This window comes from Ranitomeya imitator, chromosome 8, assembly GCF_032444005.1.
Source record: "Ranitomeya imitator isolate aRanImi1 chromosome 8, aRanImi1.pri, whole genome shotgun sequence".
Classification (NCBI taxonomy): domain Eukaryota; kingdom Metazoa; phylum Chordata; class Amphibia; order Anura; family Dendrobatidae; genus Ranitomeya; species Ranitomeya imitator.
The window spans coordinates 101393930-101408401 of NC_091289.1; positions in this window are offsets into that span (position 1 = coordinate 101393930).

Consider the following 14472-nt stretch of genomic DNA (forward strand, 5'->3'; position numbering starts at 1 on the left):
GCAGACAGACTTAGTAGGCCTAAAATAAAAAAAGTAGGCTCTATGCACTTTTAATTAGGTTCCAGGGGTACACAGACAGCATTGGTGTGGTCAGTGGAGGACAATTGGAAGGAGGGACCACAGACAGACTTAGTAGGCCTAAAATAAAAAAATAGGCTCGATGCAGTTTCAATTATCTTGCAGGGGTACACAGGCAGCATTGGTGTGGTCAGCGGAGGACTATTGGAAGGAGGGACCGCAGACAGACTTAGTAGGCCTAAAATAAAAAAGTAGGCTATATGCACTTTTAAATAGGGTCCAGGGGTACACAGGCAGCATTGGTGTGGTCAGTGGAGGACTATTGGAAGGAGGGACCGCAGACAGACATATTAGGCCTAAAATAAAAAAAAGTAGTCCCTATGCACTTTTAATTAGGTTCCAGGGATACACAGCCAGCATTGGTGTGGTCAGCGGAGGACTATTGGAAGGAGGGACCGCAGACAGACTTAGTAGGCCTAAAATAAAAAAAAGAAGGCTCTATGCACTTTTAATTAGGTTCCAGGGGTACACAGGCAGCATTGGTGTGGTCAGCGGAGGACAATTGGAAGGAGTGTCTGACACAGTTAGTACTCCAAAATAATACCTAGATGTTAATGTCTCGCAAAAAAAACAAACAAAAAAAAAAAGGGTGGCATACTTAGGTACACGGGTGGGCTCCTCTGCTGACTTTCAGACATTGTTATTTGGCGCAAAGTATTTACTGGTGTAAATGTAGGACAGGGCCACTGAATATTTAAACTAGCATCATACATGTCAACAAATTGGTATTGTTAGTGCCAGGCATTGAAGGATTTCACGGCATAGACTAAACAGCAGTGGAGCTGTGAGAGATAATTTTGCAAGTGGTAGAGCACAGTTTGAGCTGGGGGATGGGAAAACTCTCTCGTGCCTGGCGGTACTGGCCCAGGGCCCCTCATGTTACAACGGTGTGTCTGACTTTGGGTGCGCACCACCACCGCCAGAGACACTTCATTGTACTATGAGGGACCCAGTGCCAGTGCCGTCGACCAAAAGTGGGCACACCTGTTGTGAGTTCTGTTTTTGGGCTCCCTCTGGTGGTTACTGATGGTACTGGGTGACTTGTCTTTCCTGGGTCTCTGGGTTCCACCTGTTCCATCAGGATATGGGAGTTTCCTATTTAACCTGGCTTTGCTGGCATTTCCTCGCCGGTTATCAATGTATCCAGTGTGTCTTGTTACCTCTGCTCCCTGCTCCTAGAACCTTCTGGTCAAGCTAAGTTTGGATTTTCCTGTTTTGGTGTTTTGCTTTATTTGGTTTTTTAGTCCAGCCTGCAGATATGTGATTATTGCTGCTGGTTGCTCTAGTGGGCTGAAATTGCTCCTCATGTACCATGAGTTGGCACATGAGTTCAAGTAATTTCAGGATGGTTTTTTGAAGGGTTTTTCGCTGACCGCGCAGTTCACTTTTGTATCCTCTGCTATCTAGCTTTAGCGGGCCTCATTTTGCTGAAACTGTTTTCATACTGCGTATGTGCTTTCCTCTCATTTCACCGTCATTATATGTGGGGGGCTGCTATTTCTGTGGGGTATTTCTCTGGAGGCAAGAGAGGTCTGTGTTTCTTCTAATAGGGGAAGTTAGATCTTCGGCTGGAGCGAGACGTCTAGGATCATCGTAGGCACGTTCCCCGGCTACTTTTATTTGTGTGTTGGGTTCAGGGTCGCGGTCAGCTCAGGTTCCATCGCCCTAGAGCTTGTTTGTATCTGTGCTTGTCCTTTAGTGATCCCCTGCCATTGGGATCATGACAGTATAACCGGCCCACAAAGTGTTAATTGTATTGGCTGAAGTAGGAGGATAAGTAGTCTGAGGAAGTTTTTTTTTTTTTTTTCCCTCAGAGTTTGCTGCCTAGCCTTATTGCAGCCTGGCTACTTCCTCCTCCTCTTAATCTTTGAATGGCTCTGATCCCAGCTGTTTATCATGGACGTCCAGAGTTTGGCTTCCAGCCTGAATAATCTTGCCGCTAAGGTTCAAAATATACAGGATTTTGTTGTACATGCTCCTATGTCTGAACCTAGAATTCCTGTCCCAGAATTTTTTTCTGGAGATAGATCTCGTTTTCTGAATTTTAGGAACAATTGCAAGTTGTTTCTTTCTTTGAAATCTCGTTCCTCTGGAGACCCTGCTCAGCAAGTCAAGATTATTATATCTTTCCTGCGGGGTGACCCTCAGGATTGGGCATTTGCATTGGCACCAGGGGACCCTGCGTTGCTTAATGCGGATGCGTTTTTTCTGGCATTGGGTTTGCTCTATGAGGAACCTAACCAAGAGATTCAGGCTGAAAAAGCTTTGTTGGCCCTCTCTCAGGGGCAAGATGAAGCAGAAATTTATTGTCAAAAATTTCGGAAGTGGTCGGTACTTACTCAGTGGAATGAGTGCGCTCTGGCTGCAAAGTTTAGAGATGGCCTTTCTGAGGCCATTAAAGATGTTATGGTGGGGTTCCCTGCGCCTGCTGGTCTGAATGAGTCTATGACTATGGCTGTTCAGATTGATCGGCGTTTACGGGAGCGCAAACCTGTGCATCATTTGGCGGTGTCGTCTGAACCGTCACCTGAGATAATGCAATGTGATAGAATTCAGTCCAGAAGTGAACGGCAAAAGTATAGGCGGAAAAAAGGGTTGTGCTTTTATTGTGGTGATTCAGCTCATGTTATATCAGCATGCTCTAAACGCACAAAAAAGGTTGATAAGTCTGTTGCCATTAGTACTCTACAGTCTAAGTTCATTCTGTCTGTGACTCTGATTTGTTCATTATCATCCATTTCCGTCGATGCCTATGTGGATTCAGGCGCTGCCCTGAGTCTTATGGATTGGTCATTTGCCAATCGCTGTGGGTTTAGTCTGGAGCCTCTGGAAGTCCCTATTCCTTTGAAGGGAATTGACTCTACACCTTTGGCTATGAATAAACCTCAGTACTGGACACAAGTGACCATGCGTATGACTCCCGTTCATCAGGAGGTGATTCGCTTCCTGGTACTGTATAATTTGCATGATGTCCTAGTACTTGGTCTGCCATGGTTACAAACTCATAATCCAGTCCTTGACTGGAAATCAATGTCTGTGTTAAGCTGGGGTTGTCAGGGGGTTCATGATGATGCACCTCCAATTTCTATCGCTTCATCTACTCCTTCTGAGATTCCTGTGTTTTTGTCTGACTATCGGGATGTTTTTGAGGAGCCTAAGCTCAGTTCGCTTCCTCCTCACAGGGATTGCGATTGTGCTATAAATTTAATTCCAGGCAGTAAATTTCCTAAAGGTCGTTTGTTCAATCTGTCAGTGCCAGAGCATACTGCTATGCGGGATTATGTTAAGGAGTCCTTGGAAAAGGGACATATCCGTCCATCTTTGTCCCCTTTGGGAGCAGGTTTTTTTTTCGTGGCCAAAAAAGATGGTTCCTTGAGGCCTTGTATAGATTATCGTCTTTTGAATAAGATTACCGTAAAATATCAGTATCCTTTGCCATTGTTGACTGATTTGTTTGCTCGCATTAAGGGGGCTAAATGGTTCACTAAGATTGATCTTCGGGGTGCGTATAATCTTATACGAATAAAGCAAGGTGATGAGTGGAAAACCGCATTTAATACGCCTGAGGGCCATTTTGAGTATTTGGTAATGCCTTTCGGACTTTCTAATGCTCCTTCAGTCTTCCAGTCCTTTATGCACGATATTTTCAGTGAATATCTGGATAAATTTATGATTGTGTATTTGGATGATATTTTGGTTTTTTCTGATGACTGGGAGTCTCATGTTCAGCAGGTCAGGAAGGTGTTTCAGGTCCTGCGGGCCAATTCCTTGTTTGTAAAAGGCTCAAAGTGTCTCTTTGGAGTCCAGAAGATTTCTTTCTTGGGGTATATTTTTTCCCCTTCTACTATTGAGATGGATCCCGTCAAGGTTCAGGCTATTTGTGACTGGACGCAGCCTACATCTCTTAAGAGTCTACAGAAGTTCTTGGGCTTTGCTAATTTCTATCGTCGTTTTATAACTAATTTTTCTAGTCTTGTTAAGCCTTTGACGGATTTGACTAAGAAGGGTGCTGATGTTGCTAATTGGTCTCCTGCGGCTGTGGAGGCCTTTCAGGAACTTAAGCGCCGGTTTTCTTCTGCTCCTGTGTTGAGTCAGCCAGATGTTTCGCTCCCTTTTCAGGTTGAGGTTGATGCTTCCGAGATTGGAGCGGGGGCGGTTTTGTCACAGAGAAGCTCCGATGGCTCAGTGATGAAGCCATGCGCGTTTTTTTCTAGAAAGTTTTCGCCGGCTGAGCGGAATTATGATGTTGGTAATCGGGAACTTTTCGCCATGAAGTGGGCATTTGAGGAGTGGCGTCATTGGCTAGAGGGTGCTAGACATCGTGTGGTGGTCTTGACTGATCACAAAAATTTGATTTACCTTGAGTCTGCCAGGCGTCTGAATCCTAGACAGGCGCGTTGGTCACTGTTTTTCTCTCGTTTCAATTTTGTGGTTTCATACCTGCCAGGTTCAAAGAATGTGAAGGCGGATGCTCTTTCTAGGAGTTTTGTGCCTGACTCCCTTGGAAATTCTGAGCCCTCTGGTATCCTTAGGGATGGGGTGATTTTGTCTGCTGTCTCCCCAGACTTGCGACGTGCTTTGCAGGAGTTTCAGGCGGGTAAACCTGATCGTTGTCCGCCTGAGAGACTGTTTGTTCCGGATAATTGGACCAGTAGAGTCATCTCCGAGGTCCATTCTTCTGCGTTGGCAGGTCATCCTGGAATATTTGGTACTAGAGACTTGGTGGCCAGGTCTTTTTGGTGGCCTTCCTTGTCGAGGGTTGTGCGTTCTTTTGTGCAGTCTTGTGAGGTTTGTGCTCGGGCTAAGCCTTGCTGTTCTCGGGCCAGTGGATTGTTGTCACCTTTGCCTATCCCGAAGAGGCCTTGGACGCACATTTCCATGGACTTTATTTCGGATCTCCCTGTCTCTCAAAAAATGTCCGTCATCTGGGTTGTGTGTGATCGCTTTTCTAAAATGGTTCATCTGGTACCCTTGCCTAAGTTACCTTCCTCCTCTGAGTTGGTCCCTCTGTTTTTTCAGAATGTGGTTCGTTTGCATGGGATTCCTGAGAACATCGTTTCTGACAGGGGATCCCAGTTTGTGTCTAGATTTTGGCGGACGTTCTGTGCTAAGATGGGCATTGATTTGTCCTTTTCGTCTGCATTCCATCCTCAGACGAATGGCCAGACTGAACGAACTAATCAGACCTTGGAAACTTATTTAAGGTGTTTTGTTTCTGCTGATCAGGATGACTGGGTTACCTTTTTGCCGCTGGCCGAATTTGCCCTTAATAATCGGGCTAGTTCTGCTACCTTGGTTTCTCCTTTCTTTTGTAATTCGGGGTTTCATCCTCGTTTTTCCTCTGGTCAGGTGGAACCTTCTGATTGTCCTGGAGTGGACATGGTGGTGGATAGGTTGCATCGGATTTGGAGTCATGTGGTGGACAATTTGAAGTTGTCCCAGGAGAAGGCTCAGCAGTTTGCTAATCGCCGTCGCCGCGTGGGTCCTCGACTTCTTGTTGGGGACTTGGTGTGGTTGTCTTCTCGTTTTGTTCCTATGAAGGTCTCTTCTCCTAAGTTCAAGCCTCGGTTCATCGGGCCCTATAGGATCTTGGAAATTCTTAACCCTGTGTCGTTTCGTTTGGATCTCCCGGCATCGTTTGCTATTCATAATGTGTTCCATCGGTCGTTGTTGCGGAAGTATGAGGTACCTGTTATTCCTTCGCTTGAGCCTCCTGCTCCAGTGCTGGTGGAGGGAGAATTGGAGTATGTTGTGGAGAAGATCTTGGATTCTCGTGTTTCCAGACGGAAACTCCAGTATTTGGTCAAGTGGAAGGGTTATGGTCAGGAGGATAATTCTTGGGTGGTTGCCTCGGATGTTCATGCTGATGATTTGGTTTGCGCTTTTCATAGGGCTCATCCTGGTCGCCCTGGTGGTTCTCGTGAGGGTTCGGTGACCCCTCCTCAAGGGGGGGGGTACTGTTGTGAGTTCTGTTTTTGGGCTCCCTCTGGTGGTTACTGATGGTACTGGGTGACTTGTCTTTCCTGGGTCTCTGGGTTCCACCTGTTCCATCAGGATATGGGAGTTTCCTATTTAACCTGGCTTTGCTGGCATTTCCTCGCCGGTTATCAATGTATCCAGTGTGTCTTGTTACCTCTGCTCCCTGCTCCTAGAACCTTCTGGTCAAGCTAAGTTTGGATTTTCCTGTTTTGGTGTTTTGCTTTATTTGGTTTTTTAGTCCAGCCTGCAGATATGTGATTATTGCTGCTGGTTGCTCTAGTGGGCTGAAATTGCTCCTCATGTACCATGAGTTGGCACATGAGTTCAAGTAATTTCAGGATGGTTTTTTGAAGGGTTTTTCGCTGACCGCGCAGTTCACTTTTGTATCCTCTGCTATCTAGCTTTAGCGGGCCTCATTTTGCTGAAACTGTTTTCATACTGCGTATGTGCTTTCCTCTCATTTCACCGTCATTATATGTGGGGGGCTGCTATTTCTGTGGGGTATTTCTCTGGAGGCAAGAGAGGTCTGTGTTTCTTCTAATAGGGGAAGTTAGATCTTCGGCTGGAGCGAGACGTCTAGGATCATCGTAGGCACATTCCCCGGCTACTTTTATTTGTGTGTTGGGTTCAGGGTCGCGGTCAGCTCAGGTTCCATCGCCCTAGAGCTTGTTTGTATCTGTGCTTGTCCTTTAGTGATCCCCTGCCATTGGGATCATGACACACACCCACCTCTTCAGACAAACGGCACTCTCACGGGTGATTGTGCAAAGTGGCGAGACCACGGCCCCGTGGGGGGAGTCAGCCCATTTAGGGAGGTGTAAACATGTTGTATGCTGGACATACAGCAGCTGCAAATTAAGAGATTGGCACAGTCAGTAAGACCAGTCCAAAAGCAAGACCGTTTTACAGGAAAGCTAGGTGTCAGCCGGGAAAGGTGGGGCAAAATAATTAGAAATCCATGAGTGGTTCATTTTAATGAAGGTTAGATCATCAACATTTTGGGTAGCCAGACGAGTTCTTTTTTCGGTCAGTATTGAACCTGCAGCACTGAATACTCTTTCTGATAGCACACTAGCTGCTGGGCAAGCGAGCTCCTGCAATGCATATTCGGACAATTCAGGCCAGGTGTCTATTTTGGATGCCCAGTAATCAAATGGGAATGACGGGTGAGGGAGAACATCGATAGGGGAGGAAAAATAGTTAGTAACCATACTGGACAAATGTTGTCTCCTGTCACTTTGAATTGATGCTGCAGTACCTGTCCTGTCTGCGGTCATTGCAAAATCACTCCACAACCTGGTCAGAAAACCCCTCTTTCCAACGCCACTTCTGATTTGTGCACCTCTAAAACCTCTGCCCTGTTGCCCCCTGCAGCTCGTGTGAGAACCATCACCGGCGCTGTGTGCTGGGAATGCCTGAATCAAATGGTCAACAAGAGTTGCTTGTTTGGTTGCCAATATTTGTTCAAGGTTCTCATGTGGCATGATTCTTTGCAGTTTCCCCTTATAGTGTGGATCCAGGAGGCAGGCCAACCAGTAATCATCATCGGTCATCATTTTTATAATGCTGGGGGTCCCTTTTTAGGATACGCAAGGCATAATCCGCCATGTGGGCCAATGTTCCAGTTGTCAATTTACTGCTTGTGCTGGGTTGAGGAGCACTTTCGGGCAAATCAACGTCACTCGCCTCCCTTCGAAAACCCTGAACCTGGCCTTGCAACGCCACCAGTTTCTATTGCCCCCTGAGAAGCTTCTTCATCCAAAAAATACTCATCCCTATCATTCTCCTCGTCCTCCTCTTCTTCGCCCGCCACCTCGTCCAGTAGGCTTCCCTGAACAGACAATGGCTGACTGTCATCAAGGCTTCCCTCGTCCTCGGCTGCAGACGTCTGCTCCTTTATGTGCGTAAAACTTTGCATCAGCAGATGCATTAGGGGGATGCTCATGCTTATTATGGCGTTGTCTGCACTAACCAGCCGTGTGCATTCCTTAAAACACTGAAGGACTTGACACAGGTCTTGTAGCTTCGACCACTGCACACCTGACAACTCCATGTCTGCCATCCAACTGCCTGCCCGTGTATGTGTATCCTCCCACAAATACATAACAGCACGCCTCTGTTCGGACAGTCTCTGAAGCATGTGCAGTGTGGAGTTCCACCTTGTTGCAATGTCGATGATTAGGCGATGCTGGGGAAGGTTCAAAGATCGCTGATGGTTCTGCATACGGCTGGAGTGTACGGGCGAATGGCGAATGTGCGAGCAAAATCTGCGCACCTTCAGGAGCAGGTCGGGTAACCCCGGATAACTTTTCAGAAAGCACTGCACCACCAGGTTTAAGGTGTGAGCCAGGCAAGGAATGTCTTTCAGTTGTGAAATTGCTATGGCAGCCATAAAATTCCTTCCGTTATCACTCACTACCTTGCCTGCCTCAAGATGTACACTACTCAGCCATGACTTAGTTTCTTGATGGAAGAACTCAGACAGAACTTCCGCGGTGTGTCTGTTGTCGCCCAAACACTTCATTGCCAATACAGCCTGCTGACGCTTGCCACTAGCTGTTCCATAATGGGACACCTCGTGTGCAACAGTGGCAGCTGCGGATGGAGTGGTCATGTGACTGCGGTCTGTGGACGAGCTCTCGCTTCTGCTGGAGGAGGAGGAGGAGGAGTGGGGGCGAACACCTACAGCCAACTATTTCCTAGACCGTGGGCTAGGCAGAACTGTCCCAATATTGCTGTCCCCTGTGGACCCTGTATCCACCACATTAACCCAGTGTGCCGTGATGGACACGTAACGCCCCTGGCCATGCCTACTGGTCCATGCATCTGTTGTCAGGTGCACCTTTCTACTCACAGATTGCCTGAGTGCATGGACAATGCGGTCTTTTACATGCTGGTGGAGGGCTGGGATGGCTTTTCTCGAAAAGAAGTGTCGACTGGGTAGTTCGTAGCGTGGTACAGCGTAGTCCATCAGGGCTTTGAAAGCTTTGCTTTCAACTAACCGGTAGGGCATCATCTCTAACAAGATTAGTCTAGCAATGTGGGCGTTCAAACCCTGTGTACGCAGATGAGAGGATGAGTACTTCCTTTTCCTAACGAGAGTCTCTTGTAGGGTGAGCTGGACTGGAGAGCTGCATATGGTGGAACTAGCAGGGGTGCCGATGGACATGGCAGACTGAGAGATGGTTGGTGATGGTATTCTTGCTGTTGGCCTACATACAGTGTTTCCTACCAAGAACCTGGTGATTCCCTGACTGCTTTGGCCTTGCGACGAAACCTCCACATTTGCTGCAGGTGGTGTGGTAAACGGTGGGCTTACAGTGAGGGAAGGGATGTAGCGTTGCTGACTAGCTTTATTGTGAGAGGGTGCAACAACGTTAAGGGACATTTGGTAGTTAGTCCAGGCTTGCAAGTGCATGGTGGTTAAATGTCTACACATGCAACTTGTATTTAGATTTTTAACATTCTGACCTCTGCTGAAGGTCCTTGAGCATTTCTTACAGATGACTTTGCACTGATCATTTGGATCTTGGTTAAAAAAATGCCAGACTGCACTCTTCCTACTATCGGATACCTTTTCAGGCATTGCACACTGAACTACTTTAACTGGATGGCCACGCTGTTCTACAACAGTTTTTGGCTTTGCCACACGTTTTTGGCCAGATACGGGCCTGCCAGATGGAACCTGTTGCGATGTTGATGCCTGCTGTGGCTCCTCCTCCTCCTCTTCAGAGCTACTGCCGGCTGCACCCTGTTCCCCCAATGGCTGCCAATCAGGGTCAACAACTGGGTCATCTATGACCTCCTCTTCTATGTCCTGTACACCTTCCTCTGTGTCACCGTGTAAGCCGGTGCTATAGCGTTCGTGATGGGGCTCCATAGTCTCATCATTGTCAGATTCTAGATCAGTACACTGCGAGGGCAATGTTGTGATCTGAGTCAAAGGAACAGCATAATAATCTGGCTGTGGCTGTGCATCTGTGCACTCCATGTCCGATTCATCTTGTAATGGGCATGGCCTGTTAACAATTTCCCTTTCTAACCCAGGAACGGTATGTGTAAAGAGCTCCATGGAGTAACCCATTGTGTCGCCTGAAGCATCCTTCTCTGTTGTTCTGGGTGAAGAGCACAAGGAAGCGACTTGTCCCTGACCGGGAACATCCACGGACGCGCTGCTTTTACATTTTGCACTTTCCGAAGAGGAGGCAAAAGAGCTAGAGGCAGAGTCAGCAAGGAAAGCCAAAACTTGTTCCTGCTGCTCCTGCTTTAAAAGTGGTTTTCCTACTCCCAGAAAAGGGAGCATTCGAGGCCTTGTGTAGCCAGACGATGACGGTGGCTGAACAATTCGAGAGTTAGGTGCTATATTGCTTTTCCCACGACCACCTGATGCTCCACCACCACTACCATCATTACCAGCTGGCAATAACCGCCCATGGCCACGACCTCTTCCACCAGACTTCCTCATTCTTGGAAATATGTAACCAAACTAACAAACGATATTTGGTACTATAAAATCAATTACAAGGTGGACGCAAACTTTTTTGTGAATTTAAATCTCCCTTTATAGGTGTGTGAGACTGCAGGGAAAATCAGGCCCACTGTATTACAGTACACAGCTTCAGTGGCAGACAGTGGCTGACAGATATGCCACTAACAGGACTGACGCAGATGCACACACTGGAAATAAAAATCTCCCCTTCTTTTTTATTTGATATGGAAGACTAGCGAATAAATCTGGCCCACTTTATTAGAGTATATTTTCTGTGGCAGAAAATGACTGACAGATACCACAGACTGGACTGGCACAGATGCACAGATTTGCCAATATTAAACCCCCTTCTTTTTTTTTTGTTATGGGAGACTAGTGTATAAATCTGGCCTACTGTTTTACAGTATAGTTTCTGTTGCAGAAAATGACTGACAGATAACACAGACTGGACTGGCACAGATGCACAGATTTGCCAATATTAATTTCCCCTTCTTTTTTTATGGGAGACTAGTGAATAAATCTGGCCCACTGTTTTACAGTATAGTTTCTGTGGCAGAAAATGACTGACAGATACCACAGACTGGACTGGCACAGATGCACAGATTTGCCAATATTAATCTCCCCTTCTTTTTTTTATGGGAGATGTGACACAACACTCCGGGATCGCCTTTGCTGGGGTCAAAGGCCACGTGGTTTGTGCATTGAATCTGAGGCGTACAGCAGGTTTTCTGAGCAGACTGACCTCAGGTCAGATTTATTAACGTGAAAGCAACATAGATAAAACAAAACATAAAAATAAATCCTAGCCTGTCCGGCGCTAACTAAACCAACACGTAGCTATCTCAACAACTGGGGAACTTCTCCCACCCAGCTAACATCACACAATTCTTGAGCACAGCTCTCACTCACGTTTGTCTCACACAGACAGGCAATCTGTGTGCCCCAGGCTGATGCTGGAAACCCCCAGCTGGTCATCCTTTATTCCTGCACTTGTTAACCCATTAGCATCCTGAAGATACTGAGTGGCCTAATTCACATAGGACAAATACCTGGGCGAGATATACCTGCCCCCAACAACCACACCGACATGAGTCTTACAGAGACTAGTGAATAAATCTGGCCCACTGTTTTACAGTATAGTTTCTGTGGCAGAAAATGACTGACAGATAACACAGACTGGACTGGCAGAGATGCACAGATTTGCCAATATTAATCTCCCCTTCTTTTTTTTATGGGAGACTAGTGAATAAATCTGGCCCACTGTTTAACAGTATAGTTTCTGTGACAGAAAATGACTGACAGACAGATACCACAGACTGGACTGGCACAGATGCACAGATTTGCCAATATTAATCTCCCCTTCTTTTTTTATGGGAGACTAGTGAATAAATCCGGCCCACTGTTTTACAGTAGTTTCTGTGGCAGAGAATGACTGACAGGCAGATACTACAGACTGGACTGGCACAGATGCACAGATTTGCCAATATTAATCTCCCCTTCTTTTTTTAAGGGAGACTAGGGAATAAATCTGGCCCACTGTTTTACAGTATAGTTTCTGTGGCAGAAAATGACTGGCAGACAGATACCACAGACTGGACTGGCACAGATGCACAGATTTGCCAATATTAATCTCCCCTTCTTTTTTATGGGAGATGTTATGATAAGGTAATTCAGTACCACAATGGACATAGAAGTCAGAGCACATACAGTGACCTGACAATAACCCAAAAACATAGAACGAGCTCTGAGACGTGGGAACTCTGCTGACCGCAATCCCTAATCCTCTCCAACCACACTAGAGGCAGCCGTGGATTGCGCCTAACGCTCCCTATGCAACTCGGCACAGCCTGAGAAACTAGCTAGCCTGAAGATAGAAAATAAGCCTACCTTGCCTCAGAGAAATACCCCAAAGGAAAAGGCAGCCCCCACATATAATGACTGTGAGTTAAGATGAAAAGACAAACGTAGAGATGAAACAGATTTAGCAAAGTGAGGCCAGACTTTCTGAACAGAGCGAGGATAGGAAAGGTAACTTTGCGGTCAACACAAAACCCTACAAAAAACCACGCAAAGGGGGCAAAAAGACCCTCCGTACCGAACTAACGGCACGGAGATATACCCTCTGCGTCCCAGAGCTTCCAACAAGCAAGAAAAAACAATTAAGCAAGCTGGACAGAAAAAACAGCAAACAAAATAGCAAAAGCGGAACTTAGCTATGCAGAGCAGCAGGCCACAGGAACGATGCAGGAGGAAACAGGTCCAATACTAGAACATTGACTGGAGGCCAGGATCAAAGCACTAGGTGGAGTTAAATAGAGCAGCACCTAACGACTTCACCACATCACCTGAGGAAGGAAACTCAGAAGCCGCAGTACCACTTCCCTCCACCAACGGAAGCTCACAGAGAGAACCAGCCGAAGTACCACTTGTGACCACAGGAGGGAGCTCTGCCACAGAATTCACAACACTCTTCGGGAGCGGCAAGGGCAAAAGCAACCCACTGGCACGAGAACAGCAGGGCTTAGCCCAAGCACAAATCCCACAGGACTGCACAAAAGAACGCACATCCCGCGACAGAGATGGCCACCAAAAGGATCTAGCCACTAACTCTCTGGTACCAACGATTCCAGGATGACCAGCCAACACCGAACAATGAACCTCAGAGATAACTTTATTCGTCCACCTATCAGGGACAAACAGTTTCTCCGCTGGGCAACGATCAGGTTTATTAGCCTGAAATTTTTGCAGCACCCGCCGCAAATCAGGGGAGATGGCAGACACAATTACTCCCTCTTTGAGAATACCCGCCGGCTCAGATAAACCCGGAGAGTCGGGCACAAAACTCCTAGACAGAGCATCCGCCTTCACATTTTTAGAGCCCGGAAGGTACGAAATCACAACGTCAAAACGGGCAAAAAACAGCGACCAACGAGCCTGTCTAGGATTCAACCGCTTGCCAGACACGAGATAAGTCAAGTTCTTATGATCAGTCAAGACCACCACGCGATGCTTAGCTCCTTCAAGCCAATGACGCCACTCCTCAAATGCCCACTTCATGGCTAGTAACTCTCGATTGCCAACATCATAAATTCGCTCAGCAGGCAAAAACTTCCTGAAAAAGAAGGCGCATGGTTTCATCACCGAGCAATCAGAACTTCTCTGCGACAAAACAGCCCCTGCTCCAATCTCAGAAGCATCAACCTCGACCTGGAATGGAAGCGAAACATCTGGTTGACACAACACAGGGGCAGAAGAAAAACGACGCTTCAACTCTTGAAAAGCTTCCACAGCAGCAGAAGACCAATTGACCACATCAGCACCCTTCTTGGTCAAATCGGTCAATGGTTTAGCAATACTAGAAAAATTGCAGATGAAGCGACGATAAAAATTAGCAAAGCCCAGGAACTTTTGCAGACTTTTCAGAGATGCCGGCTGAGTCCAATCATGGATGGCTTGGACCTTAACAGGGTCCATCTCGATAGTAGAAGGGGAAAAGATGAACCCCAAAAATGAAACCTTCTGAACACCAAAGAGACACTTTGATACCTTCACAAACAAAGAATTAGCACGCAGGACCTGAAACACCGTTCTGACCTGCTTCACATGAGACTCCCAATCATCCGAGAAGATCAAAATGTCATCCAAGTACAAAATCAGGAATTTATCCAGGTACTCTCGAAAGATGTCATGCATAAAGGACTGAAACACTGATGGAGCATTGGCAAGTCCGAATGGCATTACTAGATACTCAAAATGGCCCTCGGGCGTATTAAATGCAGTTTTCCATTCATCGCCTCGCTTAATACGCACAAGATTATACGCACCACGAAGATCTATCTTGGTGAACCAACTAGCCCCCTTAATCCGAGCAAACAAATCAGATAACAACGGCAAGGGGTACTGAAATTTAACCGTGATCTTATTTA